Raw genomic sequence first — 20648 nt, 5'->3', positions numbered from 1 at the left:
TGTCCTTGTTTTAGGCCTAATTGTCGCCACATTGCTTGCGTTGGACTGCTGTATGTAGCCGAAGCACCGCAGGCTATTAACCTGGACAAACTATGTAAAAATGCATAGCCAACCGGTATGCTAAATTCGACTCCTTCCACACCTCCCGCCACAATATTCTCAAACTGCATCCTACCTGAGTGATTGGTGGCGGAAAGTTCACAAGAAAGTGCAGTGAAACTCCTCCCTTCGCTCGCAGAGAGTCGTGGTTGCTGCTTGTGCGAACGTGGTTCAGTAGGCTACAGAGGGCTGCAGTAAATACAGTGCCGCTCAAGAGGCGGGGTTTGACCTCGCAGCTCTGAAAACATCACTAATCCAGTATTTCAGGTGCCGAAGTCGATCATTGCTCACTACATCTGCGCATCAACAACTGCAAGAAACATACGATTCTAAAAAACGGAATAGCCTACAGCAAGTGAATGGGACGGATGCTGTCAAAAATTGGAATTATACAGGAAGAAAGAGTCCGTAACAACGATAACAGCAAAGTTGTAACACGTGCTTTTAGTTATGTGGTTTAATTTATAACGAGCCCTCTGTATTTTTTTTTGTTTTTACCGCAACGACTGTTGGGACAGTATCATAGGCGTCGTCAATTTCTTCCCGAAACTCCTAGCTGTTTCTATTTCAAGAATTCAAACACATTTGGAAGAGCTGCAGATTCCCTACCTTGTGATATATTGGTATTTCTTTAAAACGGTGAGTGTTGTGTTCTTTTGGTTTAGGTTGGGTTGTTTGTTATTTTCTCTCTACAATTTCCAGCATCAACGCGCATGTAAATGTAAATGTACCTGAATTACAGGTAAACTCAGTCGAAACGTATGAAATCGCTGGTGAACTTCCGATTTGTTAGCCTATTATAAATATATATATATATATATGTGTGTGTGTGTCATTGGCCTATTCATGAACGAAACAAAAACGTCAAACTATTAGTGCGGTATTAGTAGTGCTTATATGACTGCATGAAACAAAAAGTAGCCTTCATGTTTTATTTATATATATATATATATATACACAAAAAATTGTGGAAGGGCCTGGCTTGACATATTTCCTCATTGTTCTTGCGACATTGTATCAACACACGAACAAAGACTAGTCTGTCACATAGCCAGTTGACACTGACAGCAATTAATAAAAGTTTACTTATTTAAATCCTCCCAAACCCATTTCCCATAAGCTATGCCATATTTTTGTGCCTGGTCAATCATGTTATATTGTTAAAAATCTCCAACAAATAGGCCAAAATACTTGTGTAATTGCAACCTATTGAACTTGGCAGGTTACTGCAGCCGTGGCCTGGTTTTATTCTCACATACACCTGAAAGATGCAGTGAAATGTAGTTTTTACAGGGTCAGCCATAGTATTATCACGCCACTGGTGCAAATTAGGGTTAAGTGCCTTGCTCAAGCGCACATCGACAGATTTTATTTTTCCCCACCCAACTCGTGTCGGCTACTCGAACCAGAGACCTTTTGGTTACTGGCCCAACGTTCTTCTAGACTACCTGCAGCCCCCAAAAAACTGCTGCATTGGACATTTATCTCCAATATCCAATTATTTCTGGGTAACAATTACTATGATTGTTTTCAATTAAAATGGTAAAAAATGAACAAAAATTGCTTCTTTTTTTTAGCAGAGAGCAATTTCTCAAGCAATAATTTTGGGAGGACTGTCACTGCTCAATAATCCCTCTGAGTGGGAGGGGAAAATGGAAAATTAGCAGAAATTGACAGAGCAGTTTGGAACTCTTTCTTATTGGTCTATTAACTCATTTGATTTCACCAGGCAGACACAAACTCCATCCCACCAAAACAGGCAGACATTTGAGTCTGTCTTTTCAACAGCTCTTACACTAAAAGGGCATTATCATTTTTTAAATGTCACAGTATTATTCCAACCTCGGTGTGGAAATATACTCTCACCAAACAGTTTTAGGTACACCACCCCGTTTAATTTTTTTTTTATCGCTTCTACAGACCGTGAGTCACATGGCCATGGCTTGATATATAAAGCAGGCAGACAGGCATCAAGGCATTCGGTTATGTTCGATTGAACGTTAGCATGGGCAAAACGAGTGACCTAAGCGACTTTGAGCGTGGTTTGATCGTTGGTGTCAGGCACACCCGATCTAGGATCTCAAAAACAGCTGCCTTCCTGGGCTTTTCATGAACAACAGTGTCTAGGGTTTCCAGAGAATGTTGTGACAAACAAAAAACATCCAGTCAGTGGCTGTCCTGTGGGGGAAAACAGCTCGTTGATGAGAAAGGTTGAAGGAGAATGGCAAGAATTGTGCAAGCTAACAGGCGGCCCACAAACAGACAAATATTGCTGCAGTACAACAGTGGTGTGCAGAACAGCATATTGGAATGCACAACTCGTCGATCCTTGTCACGGATGGGCTCCCGTGGGTAAGCGATCTCCAACACTGCTATTGAGCAGTGGAAAAACATTGCCTAGTCCGACGAATCCCAGTTCCTGCTGCGTCATGCTGATGGCAGATTCAGGAGTTGGCGTAAACAGCATGGGTCCATGGACCCATTTCTGCCTGGTGTCAACAGTACAGGCTGGTGGTGTACCGCCTTCCAATCTGCAGCAATTGCATGATGCCATCGCATCAGCATAGACCAACAACCCTGTGGAATGTTTCTGTCTTGTAGAATCCACACCCCAAATAATTCAGTCTGTTATGTAGAGGGATAGTTTTGTTAAGAACCGCAACGTTCAGTCTGAACATTAACACTCATTGCTCGCAGTACCGTTTTGGAAGCATAAGGACCTTTTCTTCATATCAGCGAGAAATAATTTTCTAAAGCGTAATTGAGACACCGCCTTTATAGGGTTAGGGTTAGTTTTCCCACATGGCCATGTCTCCATGTTACAGCCATAGCTGTGGGAAGTAGGGGTGCTGAGGGTGCTGCAGCACCCCCTGATAAATCACAATTTAAGAAAAAATGTAATTAATACAAAAACACAATTCCCACCAAATGAGTGCACTAGGCCTTTATTACTCCTTTATGAGTGGAGCAAAGAACTCCGTCAGCAGAGCAGGGAGAAATGTATTTCTAGAACCGTATATCACAATTGAGAATTGATTCATGTTTAGATGGAGTGTTTTATTTGGCTGTTTTGGCTGCCAGAGCCAGGCTACCTCTAAAAAAATAAATAAAAGGTCCTTGGTCTTTAAGGAGTAACGGTAGGCTCCTTAATACATCTTGGGCTAAGCTACTTAGGCATTTCCATTCATGAACATATCTGTTCTATAATGAACAAAAATATAAACGCAACATCTAAAGTGTTGGTATGCTTCATGAGCTGAAATAAAAGATCCCAGAAGTGTTCCATATGCACAAAAAGCATATTTCTTTCAATTTTTTTAAATCCCTGTTAGTGAGCATTTATCCTCTGCCAATATAATCCATCCACCTGACAGGTGTGGCATATCAAGCAGCTGATTAAACAGCATTATTTTAAATTATTTGTAATAATTAATCCTTAGTTTACCAGGTAAGTTGACTGAGAACACGTTCTCATTTACAGCAACAACCTGGGGAATAGTTACAGGGGAGAGGAAGGGGGATGAATGAGCCAATTGGAAGCTGGAGATGATTAGAGGGAAATTATGAATTTAGCCAGGGCAATGGGGTTAACACCCCTACTCTTACGATAAGTGCCATGGGATCTTAGTGACAACAGAGTCAGGTCACCCGTTTAACGTCCCATCCGAAAGACGGGACCCTACACAGGGCAATGTCCCCAATCACTGCACTGAGGCATTGGGATATGGCCCTTCAATACCACTTCCAGCAGCATCTGGTCACCCATCCAGGGACCAACAAGGACCAACCCTGCTTACCTTCAGAGGCAAGCCAGCAGTGGTGGTATGCTTCTGGCACAGGTGCACCTTGTGCTGGGGACCAAAGGACCTCCACATTTGGCTTCTTCACCTGCGGGACCATCTGAGACCAGCCACCTGGCCAGCTGATGAAACTGAGGAGTATTTCTGTCTCTAATAAAGCACTTTTGTGGGGAAAAACACATTCTAATTTGGCTGGGCCTGGCTCCCCAGTGGGTGGGGCCAATGCCCTCACAGGCCCACCCAAGTCTGCACTGATTTCTTTATATGAACTGTAATTTAGTAAAATCTTTGAAATTATAGTTTTTAAAAAATATATTTTTGTTCAATATATTTGTCATGATGACAACACTGCCAATATCACATTTCTGTACATGATTCACTTTTACAGAACATTCAGCAAACATCTGAGTGATAAGCAGACAGTCAATTATTATTTTTTACCACATAGCTCAGTTCTTTTGAAATACTGTCTTTTTGTATGACCAGTGAGTACAGTTTGTACTCAACTCCCCAGTGAGTTTCACTGATGTGAGGCGAGTCTTCAACACCTTATTTTTTTCCTAAAGCCTTGCTAGCTAAATTAATACCTCATCCTATCCTCAAACATCAGGCTCTCTTTTTGTAATATATATTCCTCACAATCAAAGGCACAGAGCTCATTAAAAACCTGAGTTGTGTGTAAGGTATTACAAACCGAATGAAAATGATCTCATCAGAAACCAATGGTTTATTCTAGACTATATGATATTGTAGGCTACTTTTATATACATTCTGTGAGTTTCTTTGAATTATTTAGAGGTGAGCGAGTGGTGTTCACTTAGAATAAAGCTCAATATGAACGTGTTATGAATGTAGCCTACTTATTAATCTATTTTGGGACAACAATGAGCCTTGATTGTGACAGGGTTAGATTCTCCCATTTGACAAAGCTCCAAATTCAGTTGAATTGATATGAATGATAATTTATGTTTTAGAATAAACTTCTTTCCATCACAATTAATATTGGAAAAAAGACTTCATTCAGAAATTCTCTATTTTACACAAACCGTATGCACTCCTCAGTATAACAACTCAACATTTTGATATTTTTGTGACATTCGCTTTATTGTACACCACTAGATAATGCTATGCTGTTTTTAGCCCATGGATAATTTATCATGCCAAACCTTTTGGGGGATCGTTTCATTAGAACCAGTAAGGTAGCTTCGAGAAAAGAATAGAATGCTGAAGAACCAGCTTGTTTCTGTAGCAGCATGGCCCATGTTACACAATGTGTTTACTCAAGAAAATGAATGGGATATTTAAGGGAGGAGTTGTTTCAGAGGTTCATGGTTGTCTATGGAAGTTTGTGGGTGGGATGTTTTTGTGCTTCACTGGGATAGTCAAATCAAGTGCCATTTGGAAAATAAAAAGTGCTATCTCAATGCAGTGCAGTTCACCAGTCAGTTCTCATAATCAGCACTATTTATGAGGTTTGATTTTATTATACCTGGCAGTATTGTAGTACGAGTCTGGTCTCGAGACCACATTGAGTGTGGCCTTGTCTCTGTGTCGGTACATTTGTACTCGGTCTTGGACAGTGAGGACTAGTAATTTCTTCCCAAGACCAGCTGAGTAAAATAACTCAGAATTATCAGCATCCATTCAGTCAGCGCATAAAACTGCTTCACCAGGCCAAATATATACGCTCCTTTTTTGAAACATTATATTAACAGCCTTTATACAGTGCCTTGCGAAAGTATTCGGCCCCCTTGAACTTTGCTTGGTTATGTTTGGCGTAAAAGCAACACAGCTCATCACCCTGAACACACCATACCCACTGTCAAACATGGTGGTGGCAGCATCATGGTTTGGCCTGCTTTTCTTCAGCAGGGACAGGGAAGATGGTTAAAATTGATGGGAAGATGGATGGAGCCAAATACAGGACCATTCTGGAAGAAAACCTGATGGAGTCTGCAAAAGACCTGAGACTGGGACAGAGATTTGTCTTCCAACAAGACAATGATCCAAAACATAAAGCAAAATCTACAATGGAATGGTTCAAAAATAAACATATCCAGGTGTTAGAATGGCCAAGTCAAAGTCCAGACCTGAATCCAATCCAGAATCTGTGGAAAGAACTGAAAACTGCTGTTCACAAATGCTCTCCATCCAACCTCACTGAGCTCGAGCTGTTTTGCAAGGAGGAATGGGAAAAAATGTCAGTCTCTCTATGTGCAATACTGATAGAGACATACCCCAAGCGTCTTACAGCTGTAATCGCAGCAAAAGGTGGCGCTACAAAGTATTAACTTAAGGGGGCTGAATAATTTTGCACGCCCAATTTTTCACTTTTTGATTTGTTAAAAAAGTTTGAAATATCCAATAAATGTCGTTCCACTTCATGATTGTGTCCCACTTGTTGTTGATTCTTCACAAAAAAATACAGTTTTATATCTTTATGTTTGAAGCCTGAAATGTGGCAAACGGTCGCAAAGTTCAAGGGGGCCAAATACTTTCGCAAGGCACTGTATCTATTGTAGACATGTTTGCATAGTGGAGAACCTATAGGCCTTCAGTGTTTGACAGGTTCCTGATTTTGAAAGGACAGCAACCGTAATACCAGCACACTCATGCAGGAGAGTGAAAATGTAAAAAATCTCTAGCAATTAAAAAATAAAACATAGGTGGGCCGTTTGGCAAAATTAGTGTGCCCCACTTCACTGCATAGGGCCGGTGGAAAGGCGGCAGTCGCACACAGCATAATGTTAACGGATAAGCAGTCCATAAACTTGGTCATAATAAGCCAGTAGGTCCCAATCATAAGAATACAAAAACACAAACATTAAGCGTTTCCAAATCGATTCGGGATGCACCGTTTCAGTTTCAATGACTCAATCTTCTGGACGAATGTACCTAAGGCTGGGAATGTCAATGCAATCAAACTAGCAACGGCAATGCTAACAAGTCAGTCATAACATGGCTAATAGGCTAGCATGTCTATTTATGTAGTAAGCTAAAAACACGGAGCCTAACGTTTGCTAGCTAGGAGCATGTCCTGCCATTGGAGGAGTGGGTGTGTGACTGACTTTTTCCTCTCATTGGTTTTTGGTGGCTATACACAGTTAGTGATGCAGGTATCGTTTGGTTAGCTAGCAAGAACTTGAATTAATTACTGCTGACTAACCCCATTCCGTACAAATCTGCGCAACCGCGGCATTCAAACGAGGCTGCAGTGAAAACTAATGGGATTGTAGCGACTGTGTTGGCCTCAAAATCTGGGGTGTGAACTACGTTTCTATTAAAGCGCTGATTGACATGGTAATGGCCCAATTAGTATTGGAGAAAAGTTGAAAAAAACGGACCCCTCTGACGCTGTACCTTTAAATTGTGACATGTCATGATGTAGCGTACAGCACGCATAATGCAACTCCTTCTGTGTCGGACAGCTTCTCCACCAGGTGTAGCGCTTCTCTCGCAGATTTTAAACAAGAAAGGGACAGGGTAAGGGGGGATATCTAGTCAATTGTAGAACTGAATGCATTCATTTTTAGATGGAAATTATGAATTTAGCCAGGGCAATGGGGTTAACACCCCTACTCTTACGATAAGTGCCATGGGATCTTAGTGACAACAGAGTCAGGTCACCCGTTTAACGTCCCATCCGAAAGACGGGACCCTACACAGGGCAATGTCCCCAATCACTCTCAAAAGCCACGACAACCGCTGTTTACTTCTGAAGATCACTTTAGCACCGCCCTAAAAACACGATTGAATTCAACACTAACCTTCAAATAGGTATGTAATGACACATTATATAAACTGCTTGTAGTGTTTATTTACATTTTAGAGGTGATAGATTGGACCGATCGGGTAAAAAAAAAAAAGCTGTTTCCCCACACAGCTTTCCCTATCACGCAGTAGGTTTCGCTTCCTGACCTGTCATTTTTAAAAAGACCAGACGGAGCTTATTGCTTTCTTAAATCATGCAGAGAGGGGCAGCTAAAATAAGGTCAATTGTATGTTACAGGGTGATGTACAAAAGTGCGTTAGCTAACTATAAACAGTTAGAATATCTCTTGTGTATGTAAATTCACTCTGGCCATCTACTCCAATTTCAGAGCACTCTCAAATCAAATGAAAGTTTATTTGTCACGTGGGCGGCGTACAACAGGTGTAGACCTTACAGTGAAATGCTTACTTACAGTCTCTAACCAATAGTGCAAAAAACAATAGGTAAAGAAATAAAACAACAGTAAAAAGACAGGCTATACAAGTAGCGAGGCTACGTACAGACACCGGTTAGTCAGGCTGATGGAGGTATGAATGTATAGATAAAGTGACTATGTATAAATGATAAAAAGAGAGTAGCAGCAGCGTAGAAAGAGGGATTGGGGGGGGGCACACAATGCAAATTGTGATTACCTGTTCAGGTGTCTTATGGCTAGGGGGTGAAAAACTGTTGAGAAGCCTTTTTGTCCTAAACTTGGCACTCCGGTACCGCTTGCCATGCGGTAGTAGAGAGAACAGTCTATGGCTGGGGTCTTTGACCATTTTTAGAGCCTTCCTCTGACACCGCCTGGTGTAGAGGTCCTGGATAGCAGACAGCTTAGCCCCGGTGATGTACTGTGCCGTACGCATTACCCTCTGTAGGGCCTTGCGGTCAGAAGCCGAGCAGTTGCCGTACCAGGCAGTGATGCAACCAGTCAGAATGCTCTCGATGTTGCCGCTGTAGAACCTTTTGAGGATCTCAGGACCCAAGCCAAATCTTTTTAGTTTCCTGAGGGGGAATAGGCTTTGTCGTGCCCTCTTCACGACTGTCTTGGTGTGCCAGAGTGCAGAATAACTGATGAATTTACGAATGCGCAACACCTGCTGAATATGACCGGTGTCAGTAAATGTAGGCCAAAAAAGATATAGTTAGTCAAGCACGCTCTAGAAAACATGTAAACAGCCTAACCAGTTCTGCCTTGGCAAGTAAAATGGTCAGTGAGGTGCTCTCTCATTTGTGTCTGGAAGTAGCTAGTTAGCAAGCTTGACAACTTTAGCTTGGTTGGGACAAGCATGCATTGGCAGGTTAGCTGCAGAAAGACGAGGAGGTTATAATTCCCTATAGTTTCAGTGCAATTTTGACGGCCAACTAGCTGAAAAAGTTTGAGAGGGTTTATCTAATATTCCTTTGTTAGATTTGAGATAATCTTGCTCTGGCTAGCATTAGTTGTTGGTGTGCATAACTGAGGGAGAGAGAAACTACCTTTTTGATGATTGTTTGCTCAATAGACTAATGTTCCCAAATGTAAGAGGACTCCCGTAGTATTTACATATTTGCAGAAATTCATTCAGGTGTGTTTTGTTGCTTTTGGCGACTGCATTCTAATGACCTAAAGTCGCACTGTTGCAACTGCCTGTAAACACACACTCCAGTTCAAAGTGAATGATTGCTGGCCCGTGTGGCAAATGGCTTGTTTGTATAAAGGTCCACTGTAGCTCTGATATAACTATAGCACACTGGTCTGTGTAGACTCTGGTCCAGGACAAGACAGATGTTTATATGAACAGGGGTTTACAGTGGTTCCTCCTTTAAAAGTTGCAGCATACTGCAGTGCAGCTTGCATGTTGCTGCAGAATTATATGGCACGTTATTTAAGTGTGAACCACTGGTACCATTTAATGCTAGTTAATGCTAGTTTGACCACCAGAGGGCATCTTTGAGAAACATTTCATGGCCTTTAATAATGGCTGTACTAGAGAATGCAGGCACTCGGGAGACCGGGATTCAATTCCCTGACTGGGAGGAAGGAGTAGGCTGTTCTTAACTGATTCCATATGTGTTATTTCATAGTTGTGATGTCTTTACTATTATTCTACAATGTTGAAAATATTACAAATAAAGAAACCCTGGAATGAGTAAGTGTGTCCAAAATGTTGACTGGTACTTAAGTGCTTAATTCATTTGATTAATATCACTGTGTTTCTATTCCAAGAAAAATGAAAAACTCTCTGGGTTTCCATTAGCATGGAACGGAAAATATGGCGATGTACAATGTGATGTTCGGGAGTACAGTACTGGGCTGTTTAGCTAAAGAATCCCTGTGTCGTGCGGGCAGGGCACATGGGAGACCGGGGTTTAATTAACCGACGGGGTGGAAGGAGTAGGCTGTCCTTGTCAATAAGAATGTGTTCTTAACTGACTTGCCTAGTTAAATAAAGGTTACACTAAGAGCATAACATTTCTGCACCCTAATTGTATAATTCTAGTCTAACCAATTCCCAAACGGAGATTCAGTGAAAATAAAAATCTCATTGATTTGTCAAGACCAGTCCACATGCTTCTCTCAGAGCTGTGCGAAACGGTGCCAAAATGTTGTAGGCTTTTGCTTCAAATCCTATTGCTTCTAACTTCAAGATGCTCTTTAAATAAATAAGACCTACACCACTTTTAACAGCACATTACTCAACACTAGTGGGATTCATGTCACCTACAGTATATCGAAAAATATGACGTGACTCTCCTCCAATAATTACATATAGAGGATTGGAGGATATTTCTGCAATTCAGTGATATTTATACCCATAGTAATTCATTATGTATCCATAACATCGGCATTTTGAAAGTATTTTTATCATTATTTTATTAATGAAATCATAAAGATGCTATTATTAGTTACATTGTTTTAGTTTGAACGTGCAGACTGGTACTAAGAACAGAACAGTGGGAACGTTTCCCAAGTCAGCGGCATTATTAGTGCAATGCCCCTTAAATATTTTGGCGATTTTAGTTTTTCAAATAATGTCAAATGAACATGGGGTGAGACATTGTTACTAATTTGTAAATGAAGCCAGTTTGTTATTTAGAATTTATTTCTGTTTTTAGAGGGAGAAAAAACAAAAACCTACAGTCATCTTATGGGTCTCCCAGTCGAGGCCGGCATGGGTATTGAACCAGCATCTGTATCAACACAGCTGTCTTAGACCGTTGTACCACTTAGGTGCGGCACAATGTGACCAGTCGAGAGTGGCCTACAGTACAGTAAGAGCAAAATAAAATAATAATAACCTTAGTGTAACCTTGGTCTTGACAAATCAATGAGATTTTTATTTTCACTGAACAACAATTTTAGTAAATAATACTGAAGTCGTGTACAATTATCAGTTTCTATTTAGGTTTATGTCGCCCATTCATTGCCAATCAGAGACACAGTAGGACCCAAAAACATAATCAGTGCTCTAACTCCCCCTTGTGCTGGTCTGGTGCAATGAAGTGGTGACGCAAGGTACTGTACTAAACCACAAATGACCTATAAGTCCCACGGCATAAGCTTGCAACTTCTTAAAGGAGGAACCACTGTATATGAACAGATTTGAATAAGATTTCATGTTGCTAAAATTCCAATTTAAATGCAACAATGTTTCAATACATGGGTTATTTTCAAAGAGATGTCTAACAACAGCAAGCGCACTGCAATAGAGAACACATTTCCACTCACCAGAGGATGATCATTTGAAACTTAATTTCTTGTTGAAAGTTATTCTTGAAAAGGGAGATGCTAACAAATTAGCAACAACATCCTCTTTGATAACACCTGCTGCAAACTAGCCGACAACAAAAGCTAGCTAGACCGTGGGAAAAATACTGCTCGGTATTGCGCAGTGACCTGTTGGCCTTCGAAAGTAGAAGTTTCCATATGATTTTGTAAAACAGTCCCACTCATTAAGTCAGTGTGATTGGTTGATTCCACTGTCACTCGAACATTTTGCCCAAATACAGTTGGCAGAATGGCAGATGCCTTTTATCTAGCTTCTGATGTCCTAGCCAATGGCTGATTTTTAGCTAGCTAGATTGATCTCCCCAGAGACCAGTGTTAACCCTTTCCTTTCAAACAAACTGAAGATATTTAATTATTATAATCATTAATTTTATAAATCCCTCAGAATGCATTTTTTTTCACTATTTGAATGTCTAAAGAATCCATATGTTGTTCTGAAGTATGAACACAGAAGTACTGGACATTTTGAACTCTTATGGTGGTGACTTGATCAAATTTACAATCATGGTCTTGAATTGGACTCACATTTTTCTGGTCTTGATTTGGTCTCGACCCCCCCCCCCCCCCCCCCCCCAATCCGGTCTTGGTCTTGAACACAACACTGGTACCTGGCATTGATGATAACTTGTGCCCCATTTGTTGGCCTATGTAGCAACTGCATCGTCCATTCATTAAAGCCACAGTCTGGAGGTGGTAGGCTACATCAGAGTGGACCACTAACTAAACTGTAGACAATAGAGAAAATGCATCCAATCACATTTTCACTGTAGTGTTCAAAGAATTACATTCCCTGCAAGCAACATTCATTTTTAAAACATGTTTTGAAGCTATACATAATTTTCTTACAAATTACACAAATCTTACAGGCATTAAAGGGCTAAGCCAGAGTGCACTAAAACCCTCTCATACACATACCCCGCTTGCAGAATTTCAATTAGCTGCTGGAACTGAATAAACTCATTAATCTGTTTTAAAATAAATGGAGGGTGGGGGGTGGTGGGGGGAGTTGTTGGCCATGGCTCTAACATTTATTAGCAAGTCGTGGGAAGCAGCGAAACATTTAGGAAGTAGTCTGAACAGTCTAAGGGAGGAAGTTATATTTCAATCGGAGCCTTTAAAAAAAATAAATACAGGATCTGTTTTTGGGAACATTTTACTTCTGTTCTCTCCCTATTCCACTCTCGCTGTGACCGAATGGGGGCTGTTCGTTGAGTGGCTCTCAGCGAGGTGTGCGAAACGGTGCCAAAATGACCTGTTCAGTTTCACAGGGTTCCAGTAGTGTCCACTTGCTGGAATGTTTCAGCAGGAAGTTCACACAGGAAACTTCTGCTTGCCTTGGAAAATTAAATACAAATATTTGGGTTGCGTACACATATTTGAAGATGTTATCGCAGGTGCAGCAAAATGCTTGTGTTTCTAACTCCAACAGTGCAGCAATACCTTTTAATCTATCCATCAAAACAATTGAAGAAATTAAGAAACTTCCTAACAAGCAATGTCAGAGTTATTTATATCTAAATAAATAAATGATGTGTGTGGACAGTATATTAATAGAAAAGGTGTGTACAGTTGTAGTTTTATAAGATTAACCTTGACTAGAATATAGAATGTGCCTTCGGAAAGTATTCAGACCCCTTGAATTTTTCCAAATGTTATGTTACAGCCTTATTCTAAAGTTTATGAAATAAATATCAATTCTCAGCAATCTATACACAATAGCCCTTAATGGCGAAGCGAGAACAGGTTTTTACCAAATGTAAATAAGGTATTTCTGTTTTCTATTTTTAATACAAGTATTCAGACCCTTTGCTATGAGACTTGAAATTGAACTCCGGTGAACCCTGTTTCCATTGATCACCCTTGAGATGTTTCTACAACTTGATTGGAGTTCACCTGTGGTAAATTCAATTGATTGGACATGATTTGTAAAGGCACACACCTGTCTATGAAAGGTCCCACATTTGACAGTGCATGTCACAGCAAAAACCAAGGAATTTTCCATTGAGTTCCCGAGACAGGATTGTAATTGAGGCACAGATCTGGGGACGGGTACCAAAACATTTATGCAGCATTGAAGGTCCCAAAGAACACAGTGCCCTCCATCATTCTTAAATGGAAGAAGTTTGGAACCACCAAGACTCTTCCTAGAGCTGGCTGCCCGCTAAACTGAATAATTGGGGAAGAAGGGTCTCCTCAGTAAAAGGCACATGACAGCCCACTTGGAGTTTGCCAAAAGACACCTAAACTCTCAATCCATGAGAAACGAGATTCTCTGATCTGATGCAACCAAGATAGAACTCTTTGGCCTGAATGTCAAGCATCACGACTGGAGGAAATCTGGCACCATCCTTATGGTGATGCATGGTGGTGGCGGCATCATGCTGTGGAGATGTTTTTCAACGACAGGGACTGGGAGACTAGTCAGGATTGAGGTAAAGATGAATGGTGCAAAGTACAGAGAGATCCTTGATGAAAACCTGCTCCAGAGCGCTCAGGACCTCTGACTCAGGTGAAGGTTCACCTTCCAACAGGACAACAACCCTAAGCACACAGCCAAGACAATGCAAGAGTGGCTTCGGGACAAGTCTCTGAATGCCCTTGAGTGGCCCAGCCAAAGCCTGGATTTGAACCCGACCGAACATCTCTGGAGAGACCTGAAAATAGCTGTGCAACAACGCTCCTCATCCAACCTGACAGAGCTTGAGATGATCTGCAGAGAATAATGGGAGAAAACTCCCCCAATACAGGTGTGCCAAGCTTGTAGCGTCATACCCAAGAAGACTCTAGGCTTTAGTCGCTGCCAAAGGTGCTTCAACAAAGCAGTGAGTAAATGGTGTGAATACTTAAAAAACATTTTTAAAAATTGTCTTAATGGGCTATTGTGTGTAGATTGAGGGGGGAAAAAACTTTTTAAACTATTTTAGAAAAAGGCTTTAATGTAACAAAATGTGCAAAAAGCCAATGGGTCTGAATACTTTCCGAAGGCATTGTAAACCGTGTTCTATGACTATATACATATGGCAGCAGTCTAAGGTTAAGGGCAGGGTACTGGTCTGATGGCCTGGAGATGGAAGCATTTTTTTGTTGTCTCTGAACTTTGATGCACCTGTACATCTCCGCCTTCTAGATGGTAGCGGGGTGAACAGGCTGTGGCTTGGCTGACTGAGGTCCTTGATGATGATCTTGGCCTTCCTGTGACACCGGGTACTGTGGATGTCATTGAGGGCAGGTAGTATGCCCCCAGTGAAGTGTTGGGCTGACCGCACAACCCTGCGGTTGCGGACTGTGCAATTGCCGTAACAGGCAGTGATACAGCCCAACAGGATGGTCTCAATGGTGAGATTTTAGAAGTCCGTGAGGGTCTTAGGGGCCAAGCCAAATTTCATCAGCTTCCTGAGGTTGTAGAGGTGCTGCTGTGCCTTCTTCACCACACTGTCTGTGTGAATGGACTGTTTCAGGTCGCCAGTGATGTGCACGCCGAGGAACTTGAAGCTATTCACCCTATCCACTGCGGCCCGTGGATGGGGGGGTCGTGCTCTGCGGTCTCCTGAAGCTCTTTCATTTTGTTGACGTTGAGTGAGCGATTATTTCCTGGCACCACTTTTGCTCCATTCTGCAGGGAATTCTCCAGTTTGTTTCTTTCTGTTATTTCAGGATTTTCATCAGAGGGGTCTTGTTTCATTTCCCCACAGCTGAGCCCAGTTTCCTCATGGTCAACTTGCATTTTTACATGGTCAAAAAGGATTGAGGATTTTATGTTTCATGAAGTTGTTGCTGCAGAGGCCTTGGCAGTACATCTGGGGATTGTGACATACACAAGTGTTTTCGATTGAAACCAATTGAAGCAAAAATGTGTGTGGGAAGCAAAGTGAGGCAGGTTCTGACCGAGTGTGGGGGACGATATCAATAAACATTGGTTTTCTCTTCACTTTCGCACTTCACTGCATTTGCCTAACGGCAGCTTTAAATTAAGTAGTCAGTGAAGTATTGAGCGCACATTGGAATTGATCAATACCAAGGTTTGGGTCAATTTCAGTTCAGAAAGTACACCCAATTCCAAATTTCCCTCAATGGAAAAACATGGAATTTGTGTAGTTCCTGAATTGACTGGAATTCAAAATTCAACCCTGGCCAACACCGAGAAGGCTGGCTTTAACTGTCTGGTGTCTGCCCCACATGGGTGAATTGTTGAAGTCCAGGGGCCTCATTTTCCCGCAAAGGTTGATAGTTATAAACATAGAACTTGATGGGAAAGTGACGCAAATCCCAAACCATGCGTGCACACAACTTCAAGAAGGTTGGTCAACTGTATTGCAAGCAAATAGGCTTATTGATTGTTTTGGGGGGAAATGGGAGATGTTTGTTGCACAGGAAATATAATAATGGTAGGCTAATAAAAACGTTCAAACGTAGGCCTAATGATAAAACGGAGGCATTTTGAACAACAATTTGCATTTATTTTGCATAGATGTGGACTGTAGCATTTACTTTTAAATAGTTAGAAAGGACAATGAATCTTGCAGAATGCGCGGCCAGTGTTTGGCACCCGCTAGGCGGCATGCATTTTTAGTTTGAAGAAGTCACTGCAACATTCTGCCCAGACCTCTGCAGAAATGTGATCATATTTTCCATTGGGCTTTCTTTTACGAACTGTCACGATCCAGTTTCAACATCTCCAAATCATACAGAAAATGAGGGTGTTTTGTTACTATAAAAGGTGAATAGACAGCCTGGTAGATTTTATCGATGAGAATATGTGTATATGTTGACAGTTTGACAGTTTGACAGTACTATTTGATTTGAAATGTACACGTGGTTGATAAATGAGGCCCCGTTACATGAGGGTGGAAGGGACATGACATTTCCAGTTGGTCAAGGATGTTTCCTGTGTTGATTTAATGGATGGCTAACTGTATGTCAATCTACAGAGTCCTTAACTTGCTGTAGGTTTGCAGAACATGGCTTTGAAAGCAGTTAACCACAGTTTGATTGTTTCTGGCAAGAACATATAGGCCCCAATAGTACCAACTGAGAATATTTTGTAGGTTTTCATTAGATTTTTTGTACCCCCTTTTTTTTCTCCCCAATTGCGTGGAATCCAATTGGTAGTTAGTCTTGTCCCATCACTGAAACCCCCGTACGAGCTCTGGAGATGCGAAGGTCGAGAGCCGTGTGTCCTCCGAAACACAATCCAGCCAAGCCGCACTGCCTCTTTAACACAATGCCCTCTTAACCTCGAAGCCAGCCTGTGTAGGAGGAAACACCGCACAACTGGCGACCGTGTCACAAGCAAGCATAAGCAAGGAAGGCAAACTTCTGAACCTTCAAACGACAGTAATATGTTTCCTTGGTAGGTATTTGTTTTGTGTAGTGTTGATTTGGGAAGTTAACGTTCCCTTTATTCCCCAAGTCTGTGTGAAAACAACTTACGATTGTTCAGTTTATTACCAACTGTAGGTTCTAGAGGAAAAGTGTAGTGTTTAGACATTTATATAAAGGAATGTGTTCTTGGCTGTTAGTTCATCAGATACCTCACTTGTCCCCTGTTATATTTTTGTGCATGAGTAAGTATAGTGACAATGGATGGACATGGTTTCTTTTGTTATTTCCAAAACATGCTCTGTCTGGTTCTCATCTATTTTGGGTCAGGCGGGGTGTCATGGCAAACAATCTCCGGTGGTGTCTCGGGGGGGATTTAGGATATTTCCATTTCACACTTGCATGTAATGTGTGAAACAAGAAGAATTCTGGGGGGGGTTGGGCGTCATAGCAAACAGTGGAAGAGTTTCTAAAAGTATAAAACATGTTTTTTTTTATAGCAGCTGTCTTAGGTTATTTTAAGTGTGATTTCTGAACATGTTGAGTTGACCACAGTCAGGATTTGGAACAGATTGGTCTAATTAATTTAATAACACACAGGTCAAAGTGCTGGGGAAAACAACTTGTTTGAATATGTTTTTAAATTAGTCATGGAATATTGCCAACGTTAAGTTGCCGTATTTACATTTTTGGCAGTCATCCAAGTTATGCTGCCATAGACAGCTCTTAGCTAAAATGTCTAAAGTATATATACTTTACTTTTCATTAAGATTGACACCCATAGATGTATCCTACTGCATACATTTAAAGTGCAATGAGCCACACCATTTCTTTCCTTTATCGTCTCATATGCCAAAATCTCAAGATGAGCAACGTCTTCAGAGAGAATATGATATACATTTTAAAGACCATTGTTAATACCTAATTTGATTTGAGGACAAAAAGCAGCAGCTAGCCTGAAAGCACTGGGCATTCTATCCCCCCAGGGAACTAGTTTCACCACTGAATGTGTTCTCCTATTGGGAAAGCCATCCATCAGCGTTGAGTCGGAGTCGGCGAGTTGTGGGGAGGGACACGCTTTAGCCGTCACAAAGGTGTGTAATGCGCCAGCTAGGTGGGATGATGTATTGATCTGCATTGAGCAAAGGCACACTGCACCACTGTCTAACATCAAGGATTCAGTATGGAAATGCCTCAGGGAGTTTCATATTGGAGGCAACAAGAGTGGGAAAGTCAGTTATTGAAGTTGTTACACAGGTATTAGGGCAACTTGATGTCAAATTAAAACACACCGAGCTTTGCCTTTTTGTGTTTCTGTAAAATTGCCAGTGGCTGCTTCTTGAACAGTCACGTTTTGTCATTATTTATCTGACATATGTTAAAGGAATGTTAGTTTGACGACAGACCGTCTAATGAAAGGCTCTTGACGTTTCCATATAAAATACATCAGTTAAAAACATCTGAGGCCATTCATCAACACATCTCTAATAGATCAATTACATCACCAGATGACTTAAATGTCCCACACTGTAGACCAGGTCACGTTTGCGGTGTTCATGTCTAACAGACATGCCCTGTCAAAAATGCTGATGCAGAACAGACACTCTAGCTGATTGCTCAAAGGTGCTAGCCTTATCATTTTTGCTATGACGAGATCATTTTTGTTTGTTTTGTTTGCGCTTGGAATTCGCAAGACACTAAAGCAAGACTCTCTTTACAAAGGACGTCTCAACTCCTTCATGTGCTTTGGTCGATTCCAAAAAATCCAGACCAGTGAAATGACTCGGTTGACCCCTCACTTGGCTACGAATCAACATAATGCTTAGGATATTACTGCTGACCAAATAATTATTTTAGAGGAATATTGTGAAGCAGAATAACAGAAAATGACTGACCGTACACAAAAGTGCTTCAGTAAGAGGAAGTCGGTGTCTGTAATTTTCGGTTTATCTTTTCAGTTCTAGTCAGGGATGCAAATTACAGTTGTTGTTGAACAAGGATATGCAAAACGAATCCAATAGAGATGTGACGCATAGGCCCCTTGAAAGGCCTGCCATCTCAGTTGAATGTGCTTTTCATTGAGATCAGATGTTTGTTGGTGGATTTTGCATGTCTGCACTTTCTGTTAGACCCAAGGATAAGTGATCAAGCCACACTGTGCTTTATAAACAAGTCTTGCCATCATTAACAAAGACTCATTTTAAAGCTGCAATATGTAAGCAGTAGATCTGTTCTATGTGCGGTATTTCTATGCTTCCTGTTCTTAAGTTTTGCCTCTTACTTTTGGTTTTGTACACCAGCTGAAAATATGTCACAGCAATTTAGATGGTACAATGATTCTTTCCACACTATACATTGCATGTTTTGTCACAAACTGAAATTCACAGGGGATTAATAAGGATCCACCCCTCTTTAAAAATATATATATTTTCACCTAAAATGACATACCCAAATCTAACAGTCTGTAGCTCAGGACCTGAAGTAAGGATATGCATATTATTGATACCATTTGAAAGGAAACACTTTGAAGTTTGTGGAAATGTGAAATTAATGTAGTAGAATATAACACATTTAGATCTGGTAAAAGATAATACAATGACAAAAACATGCATTGTTTTGCATTTAAAACAAATGTTTATAAGATCTTTGAAATGCAAGAGGTCATAATGTATTATTCCAGCCCAGGCACAATTTAGATTTTGGCCACTAGATGGCAACAGTGTATGTGCAAAGTTTTAGACTGATCCAATGAACCATTGCATTTCTGTTCAAAATGTTGTATCAAGGCTGCCTAATTGGTTTATTAATACATCTTCAAGTTCATAACTGTGCACTCTCCTCAAAAAATAGCATTTTATTCTTTCACTGTCAGAGCTATTCTAAATTGGACAGTGCAGTTAGATTATTAACAAGAATTTAAGCTTTCTGTCAATGTCAGATATGTCTATGTCCTGGGACATTTTCTTGTTACTTACAACATGCTAATCGCATTAGCCTACTTTAGCTCAACCGTCCCGCAGGGGACCCACCGATCCGGTAAAGGGTTTAACCAATGTATAACACTTGTATTTTCATGAGTGTTTATTACTATTTTTCTAATTTGAATTTGGCGCTCTGCAATTTCACCGGATGTTGTTGAGGTGGGATGCTAGCCACCCAATGAGCCCAAAGAAGTTAATAATGGTGTTGGAGTTGTGCTTGGCCATGCAGTCGTGGGTGAACAGGGAGTACAGGAGGGGACTAAGCACGCACCGCTGGGGGGGCCCCCATTGAGGATCATTGTGACAGATGTGTTGTTGCCTACCTTCACCACCTGGAGGCGGCCTGTCAGGGAGTCCAAATGATGATAATTCTCCACATAAAACCCCTAAAGATGGACTAGCCCATCTGGCATTTGCCAGAACTGCCCTATGGCCAGTCCGTTTCTGACTGCATGCCTTAACACACAATATCTACCTGTTGCAGTCGATTACTAATGCTGTGGATCTATTTGTTGATTGTTAAGCAATGAATGGCACTTCACTGGTCTACATGGGTGCTTGTGAGCTGTAGAATACAGGATTTGCATCATCATGTACTCAGAGGTGCCTAACTTAAAACAGAAGTATGAATTGTATGACAGTGGAAACTGCTGCTCAGTGTCATTTTATAGCTTCTAGATCATTTCCTGTGATTATCCCACTTGTCTGAACTTCCCCTAACCACATTTTTAGCTATATAAGTAACACTAATGTGAATAGAATACACATTTGTATAGAATCCTTAGTGTTCCTCAGCTAACATTTACAAGTTTCAAACAGACAGATAAGAACAACAAAACACCACATGGTTTAGGAAGCTTGTTGGTTGACTGTGGTCTGCTGGTTCCCCAGTGGGATGTGTCATCCTAATAACCTTGGTACTG

The 20648-nt window shown here is 41.1% G+C and overlaps 1 protein-coding gene across 4 annotated transcripts in view; it reads left to right on the top strand.

Moving 5' to 3' along the window:
- Positions 1 to 215: 215 nt before the first annotated feature.
- Positions 216 to 20648, top strand: part of LOC110500607 (ubiquitin carboxyl-terminal hydrolase 53) — a 53265-nt gene continuing 32832 nt past the window's right edge. For 2 of the 4 annotated variants that reach the window (XM_090214702.1, XM_090214701.1), the window contains exon 1: positions 216 to 738. The gene's annotated coding sequence lies outside the window, so the exon portion shown is untranslated. The remainder of the gene's footprint in view (positions 739 to 20648) is intronic. The other 2 variants (XM_021578056.3, XM_036958064.2) reach the window with 2 other exon arrangements.

This window comes from Oncorhynchus mykiss, chromosome 21 (genome assembly GCF_057628025.1).
Source record: "Oncorhynchus mykiss isolate SJ-2025 chromosome 21, ASM5762802v1, whole genome shotgun sequence".
Classification (NCBI taxonomy): Eukaryota; Metazoa; Chordata; class Actinopteri; order Salmoniformes; family Salmonidae; genus Oncorhynchus; species Oncorhynchus mykiss.
The sequence above is the reverse complement of the archived record's forward strand: the minus strand, read 5'-3'. Positions and strand labels throughout refer to the sequence as shown.